At 43.5% G+C, this 26,308-nt stretch overlaps 1 pseudogene; it reads left to right on the top strand.

The window, feature by feature from the left end:
• Positions 1–4,075: 4,075 nt before the first annotated feature.
• On the top strand, positions 4,076–25,855 carry LOC142433654 (DNA oxidative demethylase ALKBH2-like; annotated as a pseudogene).
• The last annotated feature ends 453 nt before the right edge of the window (positions 25,856–26,308 follow it).

Genomic DNA, 26,308 nt, shown 5'->3' with positions numbered 1-26,308 from the left:
GGAACATCAACATGCCTCAGCATCCCTCTACATTACATGTCAGTAGATAAGCTCTATGGGATTTGGGTGGTATGTAGGGGCAATTCTACTCTGTCCTTATAGGGCCACTAGGAATTGGAATTGACCCAAAGACAGTGAGTGAGAGAGAATCAACTGCCAAGGATGGTGTGGGAGAGAGTCCATATTCCTTTTCTCTTTCCTGTTCAAATAGGTGTGGATTGCTTCAATATACAGATGATGAAATGTAGTTTCAGAGAAATTAAGCAAGTTACCTAGTGCCATATAAACTATAAAGAAAAAAGCCAAAATGGCATTGTTCTTTGTAGTATTTTATGGAAAACTGAGGAATACAGAATTGATCCAGGGAAGTGGGGTGATGAATGGATATTTTATGGAAAACAATGTGATGTGCTGGAAGTATGGTGATGCTGATATTAACGAACCACAATATTACTATTACTGAGTAACTCAGACTTATCTCAATATCTCTCATCCTTAACAAAACAGCATCATCGTGTGATAGCACATCTCTTTTTTTCTTACTTACTTGCCATTATCCCTTCTGAACTTCTAATCCAAACTTTCCTGAAAGAGTATTCTTATCTCCATTCCTCTGTTTCCTTTCTTCTCCCAAATCTAATTCAAAATCCAAACCACCATACTCATTGCAAATACATTGTGGCATCTTTTGGGGTTTTGTTTGTTCAGAGTCTGTTCTGACTCATGGCGACCCTAAAAGACAGAGTAGAACTGACCTCGTGGGTTTCTAAGACTAAGTCTTCATGGGAGTAGCAACCTTCATTTTTCTACTATGGAGCATCTGGTGGTTTTGAGTTGCTAACATTGTGTTTCACAGCCCAACTCGTAACTCACTATGCCACCTGGGCTCCAAAACACACTATAGTTAAGCTTTTATTCCCTGAAATACATCCCTGCTCCCAATACATAGTTCACAAAATTTCCCATTTCCAAAATTCATCCAATAATTATTCAACAAAGACTGAGTCTCTACAGTGTCAAGCACTCTTCTTCTTTTTTAAAACAAGTTGTGATAAAGATTCTTTAACAATTTTCAATTGAGATTAATACATATATTAAATTATTCCATAGTCAGTCACATCCAGTAGAACTGTACATTTACTACCATGCAGTTTCCAAACACCAAACACTGTTCTGATTACTAGTATATGACAGCAAATAGCACAAGGTATCTCCTCTCAGTAACTGGATTAAGGATTTCTTGGAGCATGGCAGGGGAGGTTGGCGGGGATTGGGTAGCTAATAAGTGAGGACAAGAAATAAGAAAATATTCTAAAACTGATTGTGATGAGGTTGTACAATTCATTTTAATACAATCACACTATTTAATTACACAGTATGTTAATTATATGTCATTAAAACTCAAGAAAATTAAAAAGAGACAACAGGTTCATTCTGTGATTGACTCTATGAAGGTTGAATTTGATTCAGGACTCTGTAGATAAAGATGAAGGAACTATTACATTGACATGGCTTTCACATCTTCTGCTTCTGAGTCTCAGGGTCTGTTCTCTTGGGCTCCTTTTAGCTAAGGCAAATGCCAGAGTAAAGTCTAGCCATGACAGAAGCAGCTTTCCAGGACCACGGAGGAAAGAAGAACTGGCTGCTGGTGACAGGATTCACTTAGCACATTTAGAGACCCTGCGTTCACTGTCCTGTTGGGTACACCCAAGACCCTATTCTCACTCACTGCCATGGAGTTGATGCTCAATCATAGAGACTCTGTAGGAAGGGATATAACTGCCCCTGTGGGTTTCTGAGACTAACTCTTTACTGGAGTAGAAAACCCCACCCATCTCCCTAATCAGCTGGTGATTTTGAACTGCTGACCTTGTGGATCACAGTCCAGTTGCAATCAGGGTTCCTCTTAATACTCTATGGATAAGCACACTGTAGGGAAGCAGATAACGAAGCAACATTGTGTTAAATGTGATTGGATAGCCCTCCTTCTATGTGGCATTACATCAGCCAATTAGAATGCATAGAATTTTCTGTTGATTAATGAGTGCTCAGTTCCATTTACCAAAGAACAAAAATCAAAAAGATGTCACAAGGAACAAATAAATGGTGGTAATTTCAGCTTCAGCCCCTTGTCAGGGTCTGGTCCTTGCCACTGAAGTCCACAATGCTGAACCCATGATGATAGCATATTTGAGCCCAATGTCTGTCCACAAACCCAGATCTTATTGCTGCCCGAGGTTCAACATCCTGCCTGAACAGGAGTTCCCGACTTGGTGCAGTAGAATGTTCCCAGAAATTAAGGACCCCGGCTAACCAGACACTCTCTCTGGGTCTGGACAAAAATGTCAATTAATCAGAAAAAGCAGATTTGACAAAACTAGTTTCCAGACATATAACACAATCTGTTGTTATTGGATGAAGTCCAGTTGATTCCTAATTATAGTGACCATGCAGGAAGATCAGAGCTGCTCCATAGGACTTCTTTGGCTATAATCCTTAGGCACGAAGATCCTCAGATCTTTTAAATATATTTAAAAACTCTCTCCCACAGAGCCTGGTCGGTTCCAACCTCCCATGTTTCTGTTAGCAATCCAGCTTTTTAACCATTGCATCACCAAGACTCTTTCAGGGGATATTTGTAGAACTTTAAAATATTGTTAATCATGTACCCAGTCGTTACGCTTTGGGCTGAAATAGGTAACATCAGAACTTCGAATCCACAGCTGCTCCATGGGAGACAGACTTGACTGAAACTCATAAGGACCATTCTAACCTATCCTAATAGGGTTGCTATGACTCGTCATTGACTCAATGGCAGTGAATTTGGTTTTTCTTTAAACAATACTTAAAAATGAAAACAAGCAAACACCCTCACCCATTGCCAGTGAGTCCATTCTGACTCTTTGCGTTAGAGTTTCTGAGACTGTAAATTTGGGAACAGTCCATCTTTCTCCTGGAGTGTGGGTTTGAACTGTCAACACTGCAGTAATCAACCCAAGGATTATTCCATGGGGCCACCAGGGCTCCTTTAACAATACTTTTGTAACACTGCTGGGTAAGCAAAGTTGGAGGTTCAAACTCACCGGTCATTCTGTGGTAGCAAGATGAAACTGCATATTTTTATCAATATTGAAACCACTGGAAACCCTCCACAGGGATCACTTTGATGGCAATCCAATGAAAAACCCCAAATGTTACAATCAGTGAAAGAATACAAGAACTCTTGGTGAGGAAAAAATAATTAACCGAATTATTTAAGAAGCCTCCTTTGGGAGAGCAAAAGAAGCAATATAATGGGAAATACTTTAAAATCAATATGTTTGGAAAACACAAATTACATAAATTGAGCCAAAACAAGATAGGAGGTTTTTATTTAGAAATTACAGAGATTGAAGTCATTAATAGATAGAATTACAAATGTATTTCCTATCAGACTTAAGAAAGAGGTAATTCTACTATTAATAAAATGGATTATGAGGTAAGGTCATATTATCCAACTATGTATCCTTTTTCTTTGTTTCCAACATTTACATTTCAATCATCAGTAAGTATTGATGCATCTTTTAAATAATTTATTAAATTTTGTTGTTGAGACTATACAACAATTCAACAGTATCTATATGTTCAATTCAATCACATTGATCACAGTCATCTAGTTATGCAACCATTCTTCTCTTTTTTGATTGCTCAATTTCAAACAAAATCGACAAAAATAATTTCTTCATCTTTGGCGTTCGTGGTTGGTACATATAATACTCCATCACTGACAAATCTTGATTTTTAAAACAGTTTTATGATGAATATAATGCAGTTCCTCTTCAATTTGCCTTCTCAGCATTGAAGACCATATGTTTGTCTTATTCAAATGGCCAATACCAATGTATTTCAGCTCACTAGTGCTTAGGATACTGGTCTTCAAGCATGCCATTTTACTTTTGATGACATTAAGTTTTCACGGATTCATTCTTTGTATATTTCACATTCCATTACTAATTAATGTTTTCAGCTATTTCTCCTCATTTTGAGTCATGTCACATCAGCAAATAATGATTCTTAAAACTTTACTTGGGGGAAGATGGCATCTCATCAGACTCACCCGCCTGTAGCTCCTTCAGCCACACCAGAAAAATTGGGAGGTAAGGTGAAGGAGACTGGGAGGTGGAGTCCTGAAATTAGAACTAAGGTACTAGGGTGTGTCCCACATTTTTGTGATTTCCACTCACAAAGTGAACCAAGAATGCACTAAATCGCTCTAGGCTCGGTGTGCTGGCCTCGCAGGCTCTAGCAGAAGAACGACCTAAGCCCTAGTTTTACAGAGTAGCGATTTGCCCTAAAGGGGACATAACCCCAGACAAGAAGAGAATCGCTGAAACCCAGTCACAGAACCCCAGACTAGAGTTCCCGTGCTGTTAGCTTCCTTGAGCTCATAGCCTGGGGAGCCGGGTCTGCGGGTAGCCATAGAGCTGAAGTAGAAGGAAAACCAGGAATTTACCTGATGTAGGTCACAATGTGGCAGAAAATAAGCAGATAGTCATAGTCCAGGGGGCAAATTCAGTTACAGTGGCCAAGAAGAAAACAACCCACTTGATAAGCTGGATCTCCCCCTCTGGGAGTCAGCGTGACAGCCCCAAATCTGGACATCTCACAAGCTCAATATATAAAAAACAGAGGGGGTGGGGCAAATTCCAGGCTTATTGTTCAACCCGAAGGCAAAAGGTAGAAGGAGACCCTTAACACACATTTGTATCATAAGTGAGTCCATGCTAAGGAATGCCAGAAGTTAGCTAGAGTGCCTGGAGGCTTTTAACATAACAAAGACCCTCTGGAGAAAGCTTCAGTTTCAGCTTCTCACTGAACACAGACCCAGAGCCCAGAGCCAGGGAGCCAACTTAATTTAATTCTATTCTGGCTGGCATTGGGGGCGGGGGAGAGATAATGGTAAAAATAAAACCTCTGAGCTATTAGGGCCTCTAGCAGTCTAGGACAATAAGCTCAGCTCCCCTCTCAGTGATTCTACACACAGCTGGGGAGGTCCTGCCTGTCCTGGGGCCCTACACAGGGCTGAGGGAACACCCTGCAATCCCCCCAGCCCCAACCCCCGCTGTAGTGCTACATACAGCACAAGGCAGACATACCAGCGAACTCCAATGCTCAATACCACTCTGGGAACTGCTGCCTGGCTTCTGCTGTGAGCTTGCCTTCGAGAGTAACCCAGCCTAGCATCTGTGGGACCCTACACCAAGTGGCCACACCACTCCACTACCTTGAGGAAGAGTTGGTACACCTCAAATCCCATGGTCAGGCCACCAAGCCTCAGTTATCTCCTTACTTACCACTCTTTTTCTTCTCTCTTTTCTCTCGCCCTTTTATCTTTCCCACCACAGTCCTCTCAACGGGTCCAGTTTTGTTTTTCTCCTTTTTTCCATTTTTCTCTCTTTCATCTCTTCTCTCCACCTCTTTCCTATCATATGCCACAGCTGGCTTCCAGACCACTACCCTCTGCCCAGGGCAACTCAACCCAAATAGCAGGGAGAACTCCAGCCTGCCCTCTGTGGGAGTGCTGCACACTACACAAGGCAGCTGGGACAGCTATCTACAGTGTTCTGCGCTGCTGGGGAAAACTCCCTGGGGCTTCTTAGGGGGTCTTGCCAACTAGGGCATTTCTGTCCAGTACCACTGGGACCCTGCACTAAAAAGGCACTCCAACCTGCAATCTTGAGGGAAGGTTTAAATTCCTCAACCCCTACATTAAACAATCAGGGATCAGCTATCTCTTTATTTTTTCCTTCTCTCTTTCTTCTCTCTTTACCATCAAAGCCAATCTTAGTGAGCACAGTTGTGTTTTTCCCCTTCTTTCTCTTTCTGTTCTTTTTCTTTCTTCTTTCTCTCTTTTTTCTATTCTTTCTTTCTACTTTTCTGTTTCTCTCCTCTCTCTCTTATTCCTCCCATATGCCACGGCGGGTTTCCAGCCCTCATACCCTCTGCCTAGGGAACTCTGCCCACCCAGTAGGGAGAGCTAAAGCCTGGCCCATGTGAAAGTGATGCACATGACATGAGGCAGTGCTACACACAGCATGGCAAGGGGCTCAGCTATCTCTTTATCTTTTTTATCCTCTTTCTCTTCTTCACTTTTTTCTTTCCTTTGTTCTTATTTCACATTTTCTTCTTTTATACTCTTCTTCTATCTCTTCTCTCTTTACTACCATAGTCTCAGCAGATTCAGTTTTCCTTTGGTGTTGCTCACTTTTTTTACTGTTATTACTGGTACTTTTGTATGTCTGCATTTTTTCTGGGTGGGTGTTAGTTTGTTTGGTATTGTTGCTCCTGTCTTTGTTTTCTCTTTTCTCTGTTTTTCTTCTCTTCTCCCTCTCTTTCCTTTCTCAAGCCACTATTGGCCTCCAGGCCACTCCCCTCCACCTAGAGCAACTCTGAAGGCCCAGTTGGGGGAGCTCCAACCTGCATTTGTTGGCTGTACACACATCTGGGGAAATCACGCCAGTCCTCCTCCATACTCAAAGCTGCTGGGGGTTCTACCCTGAAAGCGGCTGGGGGAACTCCAGCCTAAACCCCGAGGCGCTACAAGTGACTGGGGAACTCTTGCCCGCCGCTGGTGGTGCTCCTTGCTGCTGTGGGAACACCCACCCAACCTCCATGAAGATATCTCTGACTAGGATATTTTCTCCAGCCATCTACAGTGCTCGACACCAAGGAGGGTACACCCACAGGCCCTTCATGGCACTCCAGTTGTAGAGGGAAAGGCCACATGCCATGCAGGGTGATCCAAGCATGGGGAGACAAATCACTACCGCTTACTTAGAGGTCAGCCAGTGAAACACCACCCTTGTGGACACAGAACCAACTGACCAGCATCCCAAGAGAGAACTATCCAACTCACATTCCAAATAACGGAATACTAGTCAACTAGTGTAAGAGTGAAGCCACAGTGGCAGCCCAAATCCCCAGTGCAGCAACCTTAAGGTACTTTGTAAAAGCACTCATATAAGTCCCCTGAGAGAGAGAGCCTAGTGCACTTCGACTCTGGAAGATGGCTCCTCTAAAACATCACATAATGACCTAGCAAAATTATATTTTGCCAACCTGGCCAATATCTGAGCCTCATCTGAGGTAGTTAGTTTATTGTGCCAACCTGGCCAATTAAACAAATGTGGGGTAAATTGAAGGGCGGAGGCATAAGTGGCTGAGTGAGCCTCGCCTTTCTAGTTCTCAGGTCTCTTGCTTTCTGATGGTCAGAACAAGGTGCAGCTGCCTTAGCAGTTCCCTGATACAGCTTGCAAGGCTCACTTCCTGCAAGATATCCCTGAGGAGAAGCCACATGGGTCTACCCCGATGCAGCCCTTGGTGCTGGAGCAGCTGTGTGTAGACCCCTGCCAGCTCTGAGATGCTTACACATTCACTGAATTGGCTTTCCTCCTGAAGTCGGCATCATTGTGTCTGTTTTGTGAGATGGAGGAAGATTTTTGTGGTTTGGTGTTGGACATATGGCTTAATGGGTTAATATTGGACTTGTGGGCTTGGGCATCACTGGCTTGGGATGTTTTCTTGATGTGAACTTAACCTTTATATAAAACTCTCTCTTATACATATGAGTTTCTGTGGATTTCTTTCTCTAAATTACCCAGACCAACACATGTAAACAGTAATCAGTCCCAACAGCCTAAGCAAAAAAACAGGAGTAACAGAAGGCAATGAACCTAATGATGAGTACATAAGAGGCAGATATTGACCTGCCACAGAAATAAATCGTCAGAATGCTGTTTGGATTCATACAGGATATGAGGGAAGCAATACAGAAAAAGGATGAAATGATAGAGGAGATAAAGGTAATGCACCAAAGGGAGATACAAGACTTAAGGGATGAAATAACAAAATTCAGTGGCAAATTGACAGACTTTGCCAACAGACTTGAGGAAGCAGAGAATTTCACCTGTGACCTAGAGGATAACAAGCAGACCTCAACAAATGAGAAAGCAGTTAAACAAGACAATCAGAGAAGGTGAAGAAAACTGGAGAGCCATGTTTGATGCTATGAATGGGAACAATATTAGAATAATTGGAATACCTGAACAAGACACAGCAAAGAAGTCAACAACAAAATAGCGAAGGAATTCTTAGAGGAAAATTTTTCCAGCTTAATAAATGAAAATCAGGCAACTATTCAGAAGGCTGAAAGAACACCAGACTGATTTCCAAGAAGTTTCCAAGACACATAAAACTTAAATCATCAAACTATGAGGAAAAGGAGCAGATCATAAGACCAACTAGGGAAAAGCAAATAATTATGTGTAAAGGTACGCCAATAAGAGTATGTTCAGACCTATCATCATAAACGACGAAGAAGAGGATGGAATGGAGTAACGCATTCCAAAAATTGAAGGAAAATAACACAATCTCCCCCACCCCCAAATATACCTGGCCAAATTATCTATTAAGATAGATGGAGAAGTAAGAGTCTTCCCAGAAAAACTCAAGGAATACATAAACTAGGAAAAACTCAAGGAATACATAAAATGAAACCCAATCCTACAAAAGATCCTTGCCAATCTTGTATGGGCAGAAGATCAACACCTTCCGAGTGCAAATAAGAGACCATCAGGTGACAAAGAGAATACAGCCCCCAAGATAGCATTGGCTCAATAGTGGAAAGAAGGAAATAATGAAGCGCACACAGCACAAACGGATAAGTTAGGTAGGTAGGAAAACACTCAACACAAAAGATACCTGATGACATCACAAAGTCCACAGATGGATGTAATAACACTGAATATCAATGGCCTGAACTCAGGCATTAAAAGGGAGAGGCTAGCAGACTGTCTAAGAAAACAAAATCCATTGATCTGCTGCCCACAGGACACATCTCAAGCTTACAGACAAAAATTGGTTGAGAGTTAAAGGCTGGAGAAAAACATACCAAACAAATGGCAATGAAAAACAGCAGAGGTAGCAACCTTAATATCTGACAAAATTGATCTTAAGGTACAGGCCATAACAAGAGACAAGGAGGGGCACTATATAATGCTCAGGGGAACAGTAGACCAAGAACCAGTGAGCATAATAAATGTATACACACACAAAGACAGATCCATGAAATTCATAAATCAAACACTCTAAAAGATGAAGAAAGAAACCATAGACTCAACAATTATAGTAGGTGACTTTAATACACCACTCTCTGAAAAAGACAGATCACTAGGAAAGAAACTCAACAAGGAGGCTACAGATCTAAACAGCACAATTGGATGACTTGGCCTGATATGTATTTTCAGAGCGTTCCACCCAAATGCAAAAAAAAAAAAATCACATTCTTTTTTAGCCCACATGGCACACATTTGAAGATAGACTGCATGCTGGGACACAAGTTGAACCTGAGTAAATTCAAGCACATAGAGTTTATACAGATCTCTCTCTCATAACACTGTGCCAAAAAGGCTGGAAATCAGTAGAAGGAAGGCAAAGAAAAAAGGGCAAACTATTGGAGGATGAATAATGCTCTACTGAAAAAGAAGTGGGTATTGGCCCAGATCAGAGATGAAATAAGGAAATTTCTAGAAATCAATGAGAATGAAAATACGACCTACTAAAACCTTTGGGATATTGTAAAGGCACTTATCGGAGGAATGCTGATAGCAATAAATGCACAATAAAACAGAGGAGAGACTTATGATTGACATGCTGGCGCAAAAATTACTCCAATTAGAGCATAGTCAACAGAACAATCTTCCTAATAGGAAAAGGAAAGAAATAATAAGAATCACAGCTCAGATACACGAATGGGAAAAGAAGAAAACTATGGGAAAAAACAATGCAGCTAAAAATTGGTTCTTTGAAAGGATTAACAGAATTGATAGGCTGCTGGCAAACATAACCAAAGAAAGGAACAAAGGTTAATAGCAAGGATAAAGGATGAAACAGGGGCAATTACAACGGACCCTATTGAAACCAAAAGGATAAATATGCAGTACTATGAAAGTCTGTACTCTAACGAATTAAACACCTTGGAAGACATGGACAAATATTTGTAAACACAATCCTTCACTAGATTATCCCAGATAGTCTAGGGAATACATAGACTATCAGAAATAGGGAAGGACACAAACAGAGGAGGCACAAATTGACAAGTGGGATATACTGAAGATGAATCACCTGTTGTACTTCGAAAGAATTCACCAAGAGAGTATTAAGAGAGCCCACCGACTGGGAAAGCATCTTTAGCAATGACACATCAGACAAAGGCCTTATTACTAAAATCTACAATACTGTGCTAGCTTCCAAAAAGAAAAACACTAATTACCCACTGAGGAGGTGGGCAAAGGACCTGAACAGAAGTATCACAGGGGTAAAAATCCGAATAGCCAATAAACATATAAGTAAATTTTCCCGATCATCAGCTATAAGACACATGCAAATTAAAACAACGATGAGATATCGCCTAACACTCTCAAAGATAGCCCAATTTAAAAAATCAGAAAGCAACTAGTGTTGGAGGGCCCGTCGGGAGATAGGAACTCTCAACTGTTGGTGGACCTGTAGGTATAAACAGCCACTGTGGTAATAGATTTGGCAATATCTAAAACAAATGGAAATTGAGCTACCATACGACCCAGCAATCCCCCTACTGGGCATATACCCAGAAGAGGCAAGAAACAAACCAAGGCTAGACATCTGTGCTCCAATGTTTATTGCGGCACAATCCACAATTTCAAGGAGTTGGAAAAAAAACCAAATTTCCATCAACTGACAAGTGGACTAAAAAACTGTGGTATATACATACAATGGAGTACTACACCACTATGAACGCATGAAGCATATGGCCGCATGGGAAGAACTGGAGGAAATTGTGCTAAGTGAAGTAAGCCAAGCACAAAAGGACAAGTACAACATGAGTCTTCTGAGGTAAACTTATTAAAAATATGCAAGAAGGGCATAGGGAAAAAAACTACTGTATGCAAACATTCCTGGGGTGAGGTCCAGGTAATGTGGCAGCAGCCAGACAAAATCCAGGAGTACATATGGTAGCCAAGTAAACGGGAGGTGGGGGAAAGATAGAAATGAGTAGTAGGGGAACAGGGCACTAACTCACCCAAGGGGGGGTGTTATTGTTTATATTTCCACAGGGAAAGAGGGACCAGACTTCAACCCGGAATGTGAATGAAGCATGTTGGCATGTAATGGGGAGCCAGTGGAGAGGTCTGAGGGCCTGGCCCCAGTCCCAACTGCATGGACAACCACTCCTCGCCCCAGAAGAATTTACTTTAGAGGACAGCACTGAAGCTGCAGCTCAGGGAGAGAGACGTGTCTGGTCAGAACACACGGGAGCAAAAGAAGGGGGAAGAAGAGAGAGTGTAGCACATCCTGGCCCACCAAGCCTTGAGAATGATATCCTTACTCAGAACAGCCAATGCACAGAGAGGACCATATAGCTGACCCCACTATGAGACACAACGTCCGTCGCAGACCCATGGCCCTACGGGGAACAACACTGGAGACACAGTATTGGTATTGCGCCCGGTCTGACCCCACCACAATGAGGCAAAACACTAAGGGCGTATGGCAGAGCTTTTTTATACAGGTCTAAACACAAGCATGTAAATATTTAAATATATTTATATATGATAATGGGGAAATAGATCTACGTGCATATATTTATAGGTTTAGTATTAAGGTCGCAGATGGACATTGGCTCTCCACTCAAGTACTCCCTCAATGCAAGAACACTTTGTTCTATTAAACTGGCATACCTTGATGCTCACCTTCCCGACACGATCGCTGAGGACAAATGTGTACATAAGCAAAGGTGTGGAAGAAAGCTGATGGTGCCTGGCTATCAAAAGATACAAGCGCTTGGGTCTTAAAAACTTGAAGATAAACAAGCGGCCATCTAGCTCTGAAGCAACAAAGCCCACATGGATGAAGCACACCAGGCTGTGTGATTATGAGGTGTCGAAGGGTTCAGGTACCAGGCATCAAAGAATAAAAAAATATCATTGTGAAGGAGGGCAAGTGCACATTTGTAGGCAACTGGATATGCCCTTACAGAAGAGTCTCAGGGAGAAGATGAGCCAGTCAGGGTGCAGTGTGGCAACAATGAAACATACAACCTTTCTCTAGTTCTTAAATGTTTCCGCCGCACCCTTCCCTCACTATAATAATCCCAATTCTACCTTACAAATCTGTCTAGACCAGAGGATGTACACTGGTACAGATAGGAACAGTAAACACAGGGAATCCAGGACAGATGATCCCTTGATACCTTCAGGACCAGTGGTGAGAGTGGCAATACCGGGAGGGTGGACAGAAGGTGGGGGTAGAAAGGGTGAGGCAATTATAAGGATCTAAATATAACGCCCTCCTGTAGGACAGACAACAGAAAAGTGGGTGAAGGGAGACAACAAACAGTATAAGAAAAGACAAAATATTAATTCATAAATTATCAAGGGTACATGAAGGAGAGGGGAGCAGGAAGTAAAGGGAAAAAGGAGGAGCTGATACAAAAGGACTCAAGTAGAAAACAAATGTTTTGAGTATGATGAGGGCAACAAACGTACACATGTGCTTGACATACCATGGGTGTATGTATGGATTGTAATAAGAGTTTTACGAACCTCCAGTAAAATGATTTTTTTAAAAAGAATAGTATTTTAGAAATTAACACTTATTCCTCCTTATCAAAAGCTAAAATGGTAACTTTCCCACTCAAAACTGCATGTTCAACCAAATAAAAAGAAATTTAGAAATTGTGTTACAATATAACTCAACTTCATCTTTTAAAGCTATTATTTTCTCCAGCAAATCCAAGAGGATTTATTCAAAACAAGATTTTTTGCTTGTTGTTCAAAGACCTTTGAAGATACCTCTGTGGTATCACGCTGTAACTATATTCATAAAGAAATAAATGATATAATGGCTTGACATTTCCCGCAATTTCACCATTCCAATGTCCCATTTGGGCAAAAGTGTCATTTCTGATATTTTTATTCATTTGCTTACAGATCTTTTACTATGTGTCATGGTGACCACAATGCTATACATGGTACAAAAGGAAATGAGACAAAGTACTGCAGTTGTTCAGCATTGAATGAACAAAGAAAGACAAATTATAGCCTTGAATTGATATTGATGTAACATTGTGCTCTGATAGCGGTAATTATAGATGAGTGCCTAATCCAGACACCAAAGTGGACATGGAGGAGACTAGGAGCTTTGCAGCAAAAAACAAAAAAAGAACCCTGGCACTGCTCTTGAAGGTTCAGTAAAAGTTAGCTCAGTGTGGGTGTCTGGAACATGAAATGAAAGCAACTGCTTCAAGAAGATGAATCGTGCAAAACCGTGTAAAAACATGAGATTGGCAGGCCATCTATTGTATTGTATGGGTTGCAAGTAAATAGCAGGTGCAAATGGCAAAACTGGTTTAACAGAGTTTTTTCCTTTTAAATATAGTTATTCATGAAATGATAAATATACATATCTCTAGATTGGTTAACCAAACCACAACTCCATAGCAAAATATGCTTATAATACAATGCCACAATAAAAGGTTAAAATGGAAAAAAAACACTTTACTTGGTTTATGACATTAATGTCGACCCTAATTTAAGGAGACAGTTCTTCCAGTCATATTTTTTCCAACCCAAGAGAGCCCTGGTGGCATAGTGGTTGTGCATTGGGCTACTAACTGCAAGGTCAGCAGTCCAAAACCATCAGCTCTTTCACGGGAGAAATATCGACTTCATACTCCAGTAAAGAGTTACAGTCTCAGGTCTTATAGCAGGGGTCCTCAAACTTTTTGAACAGAGGGCCCGTTCACTGTCCTTCAGACCCGTTGGAGGACTGGATTATAGTTTAAAAGAAACTATGAACAAATTCCTATGCACACTGCACATATCTTCTTTTGAAATAAAAAACAAAACAGGGCTAAAACACCCGGTGGGCCAGATAAATGTCTTTGGTGGGCTGCATGTGGCCCATGGGCCATAGTTTGAGGACCCCTGTCTTATAGGGTTTTGCTTTGGTCATATTACGACTGCCAAAGTAAGCCAGAATTATGCATAACCCATGGACAAGCATATGGACTTTGGGCTCCCACTTAACTCTAGCCCCAATCTAAGAAGAGTTAGTTCTGATAACATGGCCCTGCTTGATACACGCCTTCATGAAGTGATCACTAAATGTAAGGGTGCTACAGCAAAGTGTGGTGAAGAAAGCAGATGGTGCCTGGCTATCAATTAAAATAGTGACTGGAGTCTTAAAGGTTTGTATTCAAAATTGCAGCCATCTAAGTAAGGAGTCAGTTAAGTCCACATGGAAGAAACACACCAGCTCGTGTGATCCAGAGATGACAATAATAAAATCCAAATATGACAAAGGGAAAATTATTAGAGCTTAAATTGTGAACACCCAATTTGTAGAAGGCTATGGAGGACAGTGGGAACCCCAAATCCATCTGCAGAGTATCTAGTCAGATTAAGCCTCTGGTAGATCCCCTCTAGCCACAGGTGAGGGATTTGAGCAGCTTTACTATCAAAGTTCATTTTAAACTTATTTATGCTGGACCAAACTTGATACTTGGTCAGTTGACCTCTCTCTTTTTCTTTCATTCAGTTTTGGCTTTATTTTTAATTATTTTTAATTTTAAGAAAACATTTTATTGGTAGCTCTTACAGCTCTTATAAAAATCCATACATCAATTGTATCAAGCACATTTGTACATAAGTTGTCATCATAATTTCCAAAACATTTCCTTTCTACTTGAACCCTTGGTATCAGCTCCTTCCCCCCCTCTCCTTCCCACACCCTCCCAACCTTGTGACCACTTGATAATTTATGAATTATTTTATTTTCATATTTTACACCATCTGCTATCTCCCTTCACTCATGTTTCTGTTGTTCATCTCCCGGGGTGGGAGGGGGTTGTACATCGATCATTGCAATTGGTTCCCCCTTTCTCTCTCTCTTTTCCCCCACCTTCCCCTACCCTCATGGTATCGCTACTCTCATTATTGGTCCTCAGGGATTCATCTGTACTGGATTCTGTATGTTGGGAGCTCTTATCTATACCAGTGTACACGCTCTGTTCACCTCCCTCTTGACCCACCTGAATTGTTTCTAGGGTTAAGTATTTCTTGCGTGTTCCATGACAAAAATTTCTTCCCTTGTTTTTTAAAACATTGATTTCTTTCTCGCCCCCACCCTTACTCTAACCCTAAGTCTAACCCTAACCCTCGGTCTTTTCTTTCTTGCTCATTATTTGTATTTTATATTTACATTATTTCTGCAGACAATAGGGCATCCCCTCAGGGAAAGGGCACAAAGAAGGGACAAGTCAGCCAGGGTGCAGTGTAGCGCAGATGAAACTCACAACATACCTCTAGTTTTGGGTTTTTTTAAAAATCATTTTATTAGGGACTCATACGCCTCCCATCCTAATCCATACATACATCAATTATGTAGAGCACATTTGCACATTCGTTGCCCTCATTATTCTAAAAAAATTTGCTCTCCACCCATCCCCTGTCATCAGGTCCTCATTTTCCCCTCCCTTCCCACTCCCCAATCCCTCATGAACCCCTGATAATTTATAAATTATTATTTTGTCATATCTTTCTCTGTCCCATGTCTCCCTTCCACCACTTTTCTGTTGTCTGTTCCCCAGAGAGGAGGTCACATGTAGATCCCTGAAATAGGTTCCCCCTTTCCAACCCACTCTCCCTATATCCTTCCAGTATCGCCACTCACACCACTAGTCCCTAGGGGATCATGAGCCCTGGCTTCCTTGTGTTTCCAGTTCCCATCTGCACCAGTGTACCTCCTCTGGTCTAGTCAGGCTTGCAAGGTAGGATTTGGATCATGACAGTGGGAAGGGGGCGAAAGGAAGCATTTAGAAACTAGAGGAAAGTTGTATTTTTGATCGTTGCTACGTTGCACCCTGACTGTCTCATCTCCTCCCCGAGAACTTTCTGTAAGGGGATGTCCAGTGGCCTACAAATGGGCTTTGGGTCTCTACTCCACACTCCCCCGCTCATTCACTATGGTAAGATTTTTTGTTCTGATGATGCCTGATACCTGATTCCTTGGCACCTTGTGATCGCACAGGCTGGTGTGCTTCTTCCATGTGGGCTTTGTTGCTTCTGAGCTAGATGGCCGCTTGTTTACCTTCAAGCCTTTAATCCCCAGACACTATATCTTTTGATAAGCCGGGCACCATCAGCTTTCTTCGCCACATTCGCTTATGCACCCATTTGTCTTCAGCGATCATATCAGGGAGGTGAGCACAAAATGAAATGATTTTTTTGTTGTTTGATGCCTGATAACTGATTCCTTCAGCACCTCGTGGTCACACAGGCTGGTGTGCTTCTTCCATGTGGGCCTTATTGCTTCTGAGGCAAATGGCCGCTTGTTTACCTTCAAGTCTTTAAGACCCCAGATGCTATACTTTTGATAGCCAGGCACCAAATGCTTTCTTCACCACATTTGCTTATGCACCCACTTTGTCTTCAGCAGTTGTGTAGGGAAGGTGAGCATCATAGAATGCCAATTGAATAGAAGAAAATATTTTTGCATTGAGAGAGTACTTGAGTGGAGGTCCAATGCCCCTCTGCTACCTTAATACTAACCTTATAAATATATGCACATAGATTTATTTCCCCATCCTCATGTATAAATATATTTGTATATTTACATGTCTTTATCCAGACCTCTATAAATGCCCTCTACCTCCCAGCTCTTTCCTCTATTTCCTTTGACTTCCCTCCTGTCCCCCTCTCATGCTCAGTCCCCACCAGGGTTTCAGCAATTCCTCTTAGTCACAGTACCCTTGATCATGCCCAACCCGGCCTCCCACCACAACTCTAGTTTTTAATGCTTCCTCGAGTCCCCCTACCCTACTATCATGACCCAATTCTCTCTTCCAAATCTGACTAGACCAGATCAAGTACATTAGAATAGATAAGAGCTCTTGACACACAGAATCTAGAACAGTTAAACCCCTCAGGACCAGTAATTAGAGTAGTGATACCATAAGGGTTAATGGGAAGGTGGGAGAAGAAGGGGGAGTAAGGTGGAACTGATTGCAGGGATCGACATACCACCCCCACCCCCACCCCCAGGTATGAACAACAGAAATGTGGTTGATGGGAGACAGCGGATGGGGTAAAATAGGAAAACAAAAGTAATTTTGAAGGGAAAAAATGAGGAGTTGATACCAAGGGCTCAGGTAGAAAGAAAATGTTTTGAAAATGATGACAATGTATGTACAAATGTGCTTGAGACAGTGAATGTATGGCATTGTCATAAGATTTGTAAGAGCCTCCAAAAATGATTTTTTAAAGAGCCCCCAATAAAATGATTATTTAAAAAATTTTAATGAAATTTGTAGTGATATCTGGTCTGACCTTGCAGAAAAGACAAAATAGTGGAAGATAGTGTGGGTGCTCTAAGTAAGAAATAATAGAACAGACTCAGGGAAAACTATATTAAAAACCGAATCCCCATAAAGCTACTTGAATATAGCCCCTGTGTAAGGAACCCAGGCAAACACATCACCCGCCCCTGCAGATACAACAGACTGTATTGCTGTCAGTGCCATGGATCAGTCTGGACCCACCGCAGTCTTGTGCACAGCAGAAGGAAATGCTGCCAGGCCTCTGCCAGCCTCATAATTATCCTTATGGTTGAGCCTACTGGGCAGCTGCTGGGTCAATCCATCTCCTGCAGGGGCTTCGTCTTCCTCTCTGACTCTCTTTGTTAGCAAGCAGGATATCTCTGTCCGGCAACTGGACCCATCTGATTGCCTCTCCAAAGCAAGTGACATGAAGTTTTGCCATCCTTATAAGAGCGTCTACGGCTCTGTCTTAGTCTGGGTTCCCTAAAATAAAGCAAAATCAGTGATCCTTTTGCATGTATTTATTGATCAAAACATTTAAATACAGAGGACTCACAAGGTTGTAGAAGCAGGTAATTCCAAGTGCAGGCAAGTTCCTAGACCATGGATGTTAATCTGGAGGCTTTTCCTGAGTCATGTACATTGGGCAACTGGTAAAACCCAAACCCACAAGATGATAAAAGGCTGAAGAGGGGGATACATCAAAGGTCAGCAGGCCAGGCTTGTGACTGGAGAAGTGAATGGCTCCAAGGTTGGCAGGGCAGGGGACAATCTGCTGATGGGTCCCAGGATTACCAGACTCAGAAACTTGGCCTTGAGCGTAGAGTAGCTGAGGCACATGGGAGAAATAATCAGGTTGAAGAAATGAAAAAAATTATTTCAAAGGACAATGTAAGAAGACAAAGCAAAGCATCATAATGAAATCTTACAAAATATGTGATATATATTATATACCATTATACTGACATGTACTAAAACAACTGTGAGGATGGCACAGGAGTGGGCAGTGTCTTGGTTTGTTGCCCATCAAGTCTCTGAATTGGCACTGACAGGAAACCACCGTACACTGACAACATTGCAGAGAAAGGGCTAGTTTCAAAACTCTACAGGAAACCGGAACCCCTTCATTACAAAAAAAAATCAGCAATAAGCCAATCAAATCTGGGCACAAACATGAATAAACTAAGATGACATCCAAAAGAACACAATCATGTGAAGAAATGATTATGATCTTTGCCTTAAAAACACATACAAATTAAAACAATGAGATACCACTGACCAAAAACACTCATAGTCAAATCCCAAAAGCCAGAAACTTACAAATCTGAGAAAGGATCCATTTCTGGTGGCATGTCAGAATTGTACAGCCACTATGGAAAACTGTGTGGTACTTTCTTAAACAAAGGTAAATAGAAATGTTTTTATGATCCTGCAATCTCTCTACCTTGGGTATACCACCAAAGAAATAAATAAATCTGGAAAATATATAGGGACATTGAGGTGTATTGCAGCAACTTCTGAAATAGCAAAAAGATGGAAACAACTCAACCCCCCGTCCATGGATGAAGATGAATGGCTAGACAACCTGCATTGCATACGCACCATGGAATCTTATACATCCACTAACAAACAAGGGTGAGACTGTCAAACAGCTCATGATATGAACAACACTGGACGGCGCTATCCTCTGAAAGGAAAGAGAGCCAACCTCATAAAGATACATAATTTATGACAACATGAGGAAAATAAAGAAAACATTGTTTGCACACCAAAGGAAAAGATTATAGAGGCTATCATGGGGTTGTGGTTGGGAGAGTGGACACATGCGCAAGGAGAGAGGCCTGGTGGGGAAAGCAGAAGAAGAGGAGAAAAAGGAGAAGGAGGAGGAGGAGGAGGAAGAAGAGGAGGAGGAGGAGGAGGAAGAGGAGAAAGAAACTGGGATGTACATCTGTCACTGTTGTAATGCGCCATGCAACTACATCTAGGATCTTGTCCTTTGTGTGTGTGTTATACTCTATAACCAAAAGGAAAAATAATCCTCCAATTACATAAAAGAGTGCAAGGTCACCATCTTTAAAAAAAATCCCCCCTTTCCTTTTCCGTCAGGTGGAAACGCTAGTCTTAGTGGCTACGAAGGCGAAAAGGTAACACTGAAACGAGATGCCGTTCCTTTGGGACACACGAGCTAGTTTCAAAAGAAAAAGCAACTTACTGTGGAAAAATAGAGCCACCAATCCTCGCTGCCTTACACATATCTAGATATGTACTGCACTGTGGTCAGTAACAGTCCCAGTGTCCTGGACCCTCTCAAGCGACCCCATGTGTGTCAGCGCAGAACTGCTGCTCCCTCCATTTTCAAAGGCTGAGTTCTCAAAGCCATTATTCTGTCTTATCTCCTGGTCAGCCCTAAGCAAACAGACGGGGCCAACGGTGCCAGGAAAGAGTGTCCACACCGCTCTCTGGCACCCAGTTTCTCCTCACCCCCTCAGGACTGAGCTCAAGCACAGCCACCCATCCTTGAGTGTCCGGCACTGTCAGCATTGTCACACACAGATTCTCCTGAGCAATCCTGTGGAACCCCAGTCTACAGAGGAGGGCACTGAGGCACACAGATGTCAGGAGACTCATCCTGGGCCACAAAGGCAGTAGAGGCAGAGACGGCCTTTGAAACAGGTCACATCTTATTGCAAACCCTGGGCCTCCCTTAGTGCTGGTTGTGTCTCCCTGTCTTCTCTCTTAATGCAGCCAGAAAGCAAAGGTGCCAGAACCACAAGGGGAACAAATGGTCAGAAAGATTGTAGAGGTAAAGCGCTCTCCTTGCCCCGCAGCCACCCCTTGGGCTCTGAAAATCCTGCAGCCTCCAAGACATGTCCTCCTTCAGTCCTCAGACATTTTCCCTGGTTGGTGGATGGGTGGGGAGGTGGGGTGGAAGGGCTCTGTTGGGGTGATAGGTCCACAGGTCTTGATCCATATTTCTGCATAGCACCCTCTTGTCTCTGACGGGTTTGGTGTTACTTGGGCAAGGAATGGCAGTGCCACTTATCCCCTGAGGGTCCCCTGGGGTATGCTGGCATCCAGGAGTGTGCTGGCAGCCAGGATGCAGGCTATAGGGTAATTACCTGCAGCCCCGCTGAGTGAGGGCGTGGCCCCTTCTGTGGGATGCATACCCAACCTTTCTGTGAGCGGGAGAGAAAAACGATAGACGCCACGGATGCGAGGCTCAGGACAAAGCAGCTCACTGGCACTGGGGTGATTGTGGAGCAGGGCTTGGGGGATGCCAGGAACGCAAGTCTTGCCCTAGCTGGACACTGGCCAGGCAGCAGCACGGCCTGCCCTCTCTGCTCAGTTGTACTTCAAGTAGGAGTTGGTGGAGGCTTGAAGAACAAATTCCACGACAGCTCAGTGAGCTTGGATGATGTTTATTCAAAGTCAAAAGTGTTTTCCCAAGAGGCCGAGTGCCACCACTCTTTAGACCTGGGTGTCTCAAACTTCACAGCGGCCTGTGGTTCCTCTGATGACAAAGAGAGGCTTTGACTTGACCCCCATGTTCCTCTTGAAGCTGCTGCTTTGCGGGCCTCTCGTACTCAGGAACAGCCCTGTTGCCCTCGGATGACACTTGCTTGCCAGTCTCCCGGGGCGGCATCAGGCGCCCAGCAGTCCGGATCCCCCAGGAGGCGTTGGCCCAGTGACTGGAGAAACTGGTCGCTGTGTTGACCCTTTTCCGTGATGCGATGGAAGGAAGATGCGGTTTAGAGAGCGATATGTGGCTCACTGCCTCCCGGGAAATGTGAGGCCCTTCAGCACGAACCTGCCTCTGGAGCCTGTAAGCAAAGGTGGGGAAACTGTTGGGGGCGGTGGTGGTGGCAACATCGCTTTGGAGTCTTGGGCCCAACAGTGTGGGAGGCCGTTCTCCTGGGCCTCTTCTTGCCTGGGCGAATAACAGGGGAAGAAGTCTCAGCAGGGACAGAGGCAAGGGTCCACGCTCGCACTGCAGGCAATGAGAAGGAGGGCTGGTCACCAAAGGTTGGCCCACGAAAGGACCCTTTCTTCGCTGGCGCCACGACGCCACCCAATATGCTGTAGCATGAAATCTGTGGCGAGCTGGAACCTTTCTTGATGCAACATCGTGGTCAATGTGATTGCATCGTCCCATCAACCTATCAGAAGTCAAAGGCAACCAGCAGGCAGAGAAGTGACAATAGACAGGAAACCAAACTCAATTCCAGGGAGTCCATCCAAGTCGTAGCGACCCTACGGTGCAGGGTGGACCACCCTCTGTGGGTCTCCCACCTGGACCTCATTACTGGGAGTAGAAAGCACCCCTTTCTCCCAAGAGCTGCTGACCTTACAGTGAGCAACCCAACATGTCTCTGACGGTGTCGCTAGGGCTCCTGCTTAGTGATGGATGAGGGGAAGGAGTTAGCTCACTGACGGTCAAATGCTGAACATATGCCATCATTTGGAGTCTAGTTTGCTAAGCTTGCGGTTTCTAAATCCCCACATGTAATGGGGTCTTCTTGCAGTGAAAATTCCTTTGAAATGTCATCTGTATGGATGCTCTCATTCAGCAAGTTTGAGCCAACAACACATGCAGGCAAGCGAGGCCATTTAGATAAGCAGTGGAGCCTGGGCTTTCGGGCCCAAGGAGGCCTCCTGTTTCTGTATACCATGGCTTCTCCAGCCCCTGAAGTACTCGGCTCATTGTAACAAACCTGTGAATCCTCCCCCGGAACTGCCATGTTGCTGCTGTTGTTGTTGTTAGCTGCCTTCGACTTGGTGCCGACTCATAGTGACCTTACAGCACACAATGTGCCCCACCATGCCGGCAGCCACTCTGTCCATCCCTCAAGCCATATGGTTCAGGATATTTAACTCGGCGGATTTTTACAGGCTCTGGCGCACTTGTTCAGTAGCAACCCAAACTCTTACTTCTGTCAAGCGCTTGCAGAAATGAACTTGGAATGCTTCAAATCAGCCTGGTCTGTCTTTGGCTAAAATGGTCAGAAGAACCCCCAACCATTGTTTCCCAGAATCACTTGAAATTAAACTTAATGTGGGATGTCAATGGCTCTACCTTCTTGAAGACCGTGAATTGGTCCTGTTAATTCTTATTTCCCCTCACATTTTTATTACCAAATTTTCAGCTAATTAACATTTAGGGGGTTATATTTTTTAATTCTTATGAGTAAAGCAGCTTTAAACATTCATATGTAGGTCTTAAATAGATATATGTTTAATTTATCTTGGGTAAATAACGGGGCATGGTGGTGAAATTTCTGCATCGCATAGAAGGAGAATGCTCAGCTCTATATGCAATTTGACCTTTCTTGACAAGCTAGTACCAGCTTGGAAAGCATATACCTTTCTCTTGTCTTTGCTGCCAGATTAAGTCTCCCCAATCTTAATCCCTGTAAGCCAACATTCTCCATTTTCCTGATCTTGGCACCCTAGTAGTGACTGTCTCTTACAAACTGGAATATTTAGCACAGAATAGGCACCTGGTCATTTTTCAAGACATTTCCTCACCTAAGCTAGCTCATGTGGCCCACGCTCATTTCAAGCAACTGAGCAGGTAATAAGGATCCCTGGTGGTGTACTGGTAACAAGTTTGGCTGCAAACTGCATGTTCAGCAATTTGAAATCACCAGCAGCTTTGTGGAAGAAAGACTGGGCTTCCTACTCCCGTAAATAGTTACAGTTTTCTAAACACATAGATGGGTCGCTAGGAGTCAGCATTGACTCAATGGTAGTGAGTGATACCAGGCAGCTGGTATAGGCAATGTGTAGTACTGGGTGAAGAGGGTATATCGAGGTTGGACAGACCTAAAAAATCATCATTAGTCTTTCACTTAGTAGCTGCATCTTGTTGGATAATCACAACCCTATCTGTGTCTCAGTTTTCTCATCTGTAAAATTTAGCAAATTCCTGACATGATCCCTGAAGACAAAGCAGCTGCATAAGAAAATGTGAAGAAAGCTGATGGTGCCTGGTTATCGAAAGATATAGTGTCTGAGGTCTTAAAGGCTTGAAGGTAAACAAGCGGCCATCTCACTGAGAAGCAACAAAGTCCACATGGAGGAAGCACACCAGCCTGTGATCATGAGGTGTCGATAGGATCAGGTATCAGGCATCAAAGATAAAAAAATCACATTATTGTGCCTGAGAGGGAGTGCGGAGTGGAGACCCAAAGCCCATCTGTAGGCAATTGGACATTCCCTTATATAAGGGTCATGGAAAGGAGACAAGCCAGTCAGGGTGCAGTATAGCACTGATGAAACATGCAACCTTCCTCTAGTTCAATACTTCCTCCTCCCCACTATCATGATCCAAATTCTACCTTACAAGTCTGGCTAGACCAGAGGATGTACACTGGTACAGATCAGAGCTAGAAACACAGGGAATTCAGGACTGATAAACCCCTCAGGACCAATAATGCGAGTAGAGATACCAGGAGGGGAAGGAAAAGGTCAGGGAGAAAGGGGAACCAGTCACAATTATCTATATAACCCCTTCCCTGGGGGATGGACACCAGAAAAGTGGGTCAAGGGAGACATCGAACAGTGTAAGACATGAAAAAATAACAATAATTTATAAATTATTTGAGGTTCCTGAGAGAGAGAGGATACAGGAGGGAGGAGGAAAATGAGGAGCTGGTGCCAAGGGCTCAAGTAGAAAAAAATGTTTTGAGAACTATGATGGCAACAAATGTACAAATGTGCTTGACACGATGGATGTATGTATAAATTGTGATAAGAGTTGTATGAGCCCCCAATAGAATTAGTTTTTAAAATTTTAGCAAAAACTGGAAAACTTGCGAAAGCCATGTGTAATGTGCAAATATGTCAGAGAAAGAAAATTCAAACATTTTCTTCTACTTACAATGTGGAAAAAAGGAAATAAGACTGCACCCTGAAAAAAGCAGACAACTTTTGAGACCTGGAAAGACAAGACAGCCCCACCAAGTTCTGGCTCTGACAGGCTTTACTATAGTACTGATCACATAGCAGTGTTATGAGGAATATATATGGATATGTAGGTAACATGTTTACCACGTTAAAGTTTTCCTTTGGCGATAACTGCCCTTTCCTACTTGGGAAAGGCAGAGAAAGAGACAGCTGGGTGCAGGCCACTCTGTTACTCACAAATATTCTGCCTCCTTCTTCCTATCTCCTGAGATGCTGTGTCAGGTATCAAGCGTGAGTAGATCATGAGGGGGAAATCCCTTGCTCTGCTTGCCAAAGTGCTCAGGAGGAGATGAGGCATATTTATGTTTCTGGAGGGACTCGGGGTGCTGCAACAGGCAATATTCTCTGTCAGCTCCCTTTTGCTTCTCTCCATGTAGTACTGGGGGTGAGATGGGGGATGAGGATTTGCCTTGTCCCTGTTCAACTGGTCACACTGCCTCCCTACCGGGTTGTGGTCATCTCTAGGAGAAGCAAGGTTAGAAAAGCTAACTTGTTTTGTGTACTAGATGATACCAGACAGTGCAAGTTTGCCAAACTCAAACAGGTTTTGACCTGCCAGCTGCCTGTATTCATAAGCAGGGATGTTCTACCAATGGAAAATTAAAAAGTCATGTCCACCTGTGCCCAGTGTCCAGATGGGAAAGCTTGGCAAGGTTTAGGAGGAGAGACAGGAGGCTCAAATAAGAGGCTCAGGAGAGACCCCATAAAGGAGAGAGACCCTGTGGAGGAGGAAGACCCCGAAGAGGAGTGAAGCCTCGGGGCCTGGACCTAGACTGTGACTACACTGTTTACTTTGGCAGAGCAAAGGCGAGTGAGATATTGCGGAAGTTGGAGAAAGAAGTAGATTATTTTACACGTATGGGATGTAGATGCTGGTGTCTCTAGAAGGCTCCCCGGCGATTCTCCTGCGCCTCAGGATGGAGACTTGCTGATCTAGAGAGAGATGATCTTGCAGCAAGGACCGCTGGTCAGAGTTCAGGTATTTGGGAAGGGGCACAAGGTGCCAAGGAAGCAGGCAGCCAATAGTGATGCAGGGCTGACCACCTCATTTTCTGGCCTGACTCTCTCTGAAGCACCGGAGTCCCATCCTGAAGTATGTCTGGTGTGTGTTTCTCAGATGACTGGATGGACCTTCGACTTCGTGCTGGTCAACAGATATGCAGTGGCTGTGAGCACACTGGCAAACACTGACACACGAGCAGGAACTGTTGCCTGGGAGCCCCATCACCTCTGTGTCCTTTGGGGTCTGCAGGGCTTTCGTCTTCTGCCATGAGGACTCTTAAGGGAGGAGCCCCCTTGGCAGGTGGATTTGGCCAGGCTCCTGCTGGCACACAGGAGTTTGCTTATGATGAACCCCCAGACCAACACCCATTGGTACCACAGTCTCCCACCTCAAAGATGGTTCTGGCTACAAGGATCAATCTGTGTTCCATCACTGAGGTAGTTAGTTTATTGTGCCAACCTGGCCGATTAAACACATGTGGGGTTAATTGAAGGGCGGAGGCATAAATGACTCAGTGTGCCTTGCCTTTCTAGTTCTCAGGTCTCTTGCTTTCTGGTGGTCGGACCAAGGTGCAGCTACCTTAGCCAGTTCCCTGCTTTAGCTTGCAAGGCTCACTTCCCGCAAGACATCCCTGAGGAGAAGCCACATGGACCTACCCGATGCAGCCCTGGGTGCTGGAGCAGCTGTGTGGAGACCCCTGCCAGCGCTGAGATGTTTACACATTCACTGATTCAGCTTTCCTCCTGCAGTCAGCATCATTGCGTCTGTTTTGTGAGATGGAGGAGGACTTTGTGGATTGGTGTCGGACATATGAGTTAATGAGTTAATATTGAACTTGTGGGTTTGCACATCACTGGGTTGGGATGTTTTCTTGATGCGCACTTAACCTTTATATAAAACTCTCTCTTATACATGAATTTCTGTGGATTGGTTTCTCTACAGTA

This window comes from Tenrec ecaudatus, chromosome X, assembly GCF_050624435.1.
Source record: "Tenrec ecaudatus isolate mTenEca1 chromosome X, mTenEca1.hap1, whole genome shotgun sequence".
Lineage (NCBI taxonomy): Eukaryota > Metazoa > Chordata > Mammalia > Afrosoricida > Tenrecidae > Tenrec > Tenrec ecaudatus.
Note: the sequence above shows the minus strand (reverse complement) of the source record. Positions and strands in the feature narration are given on the sequence as shown.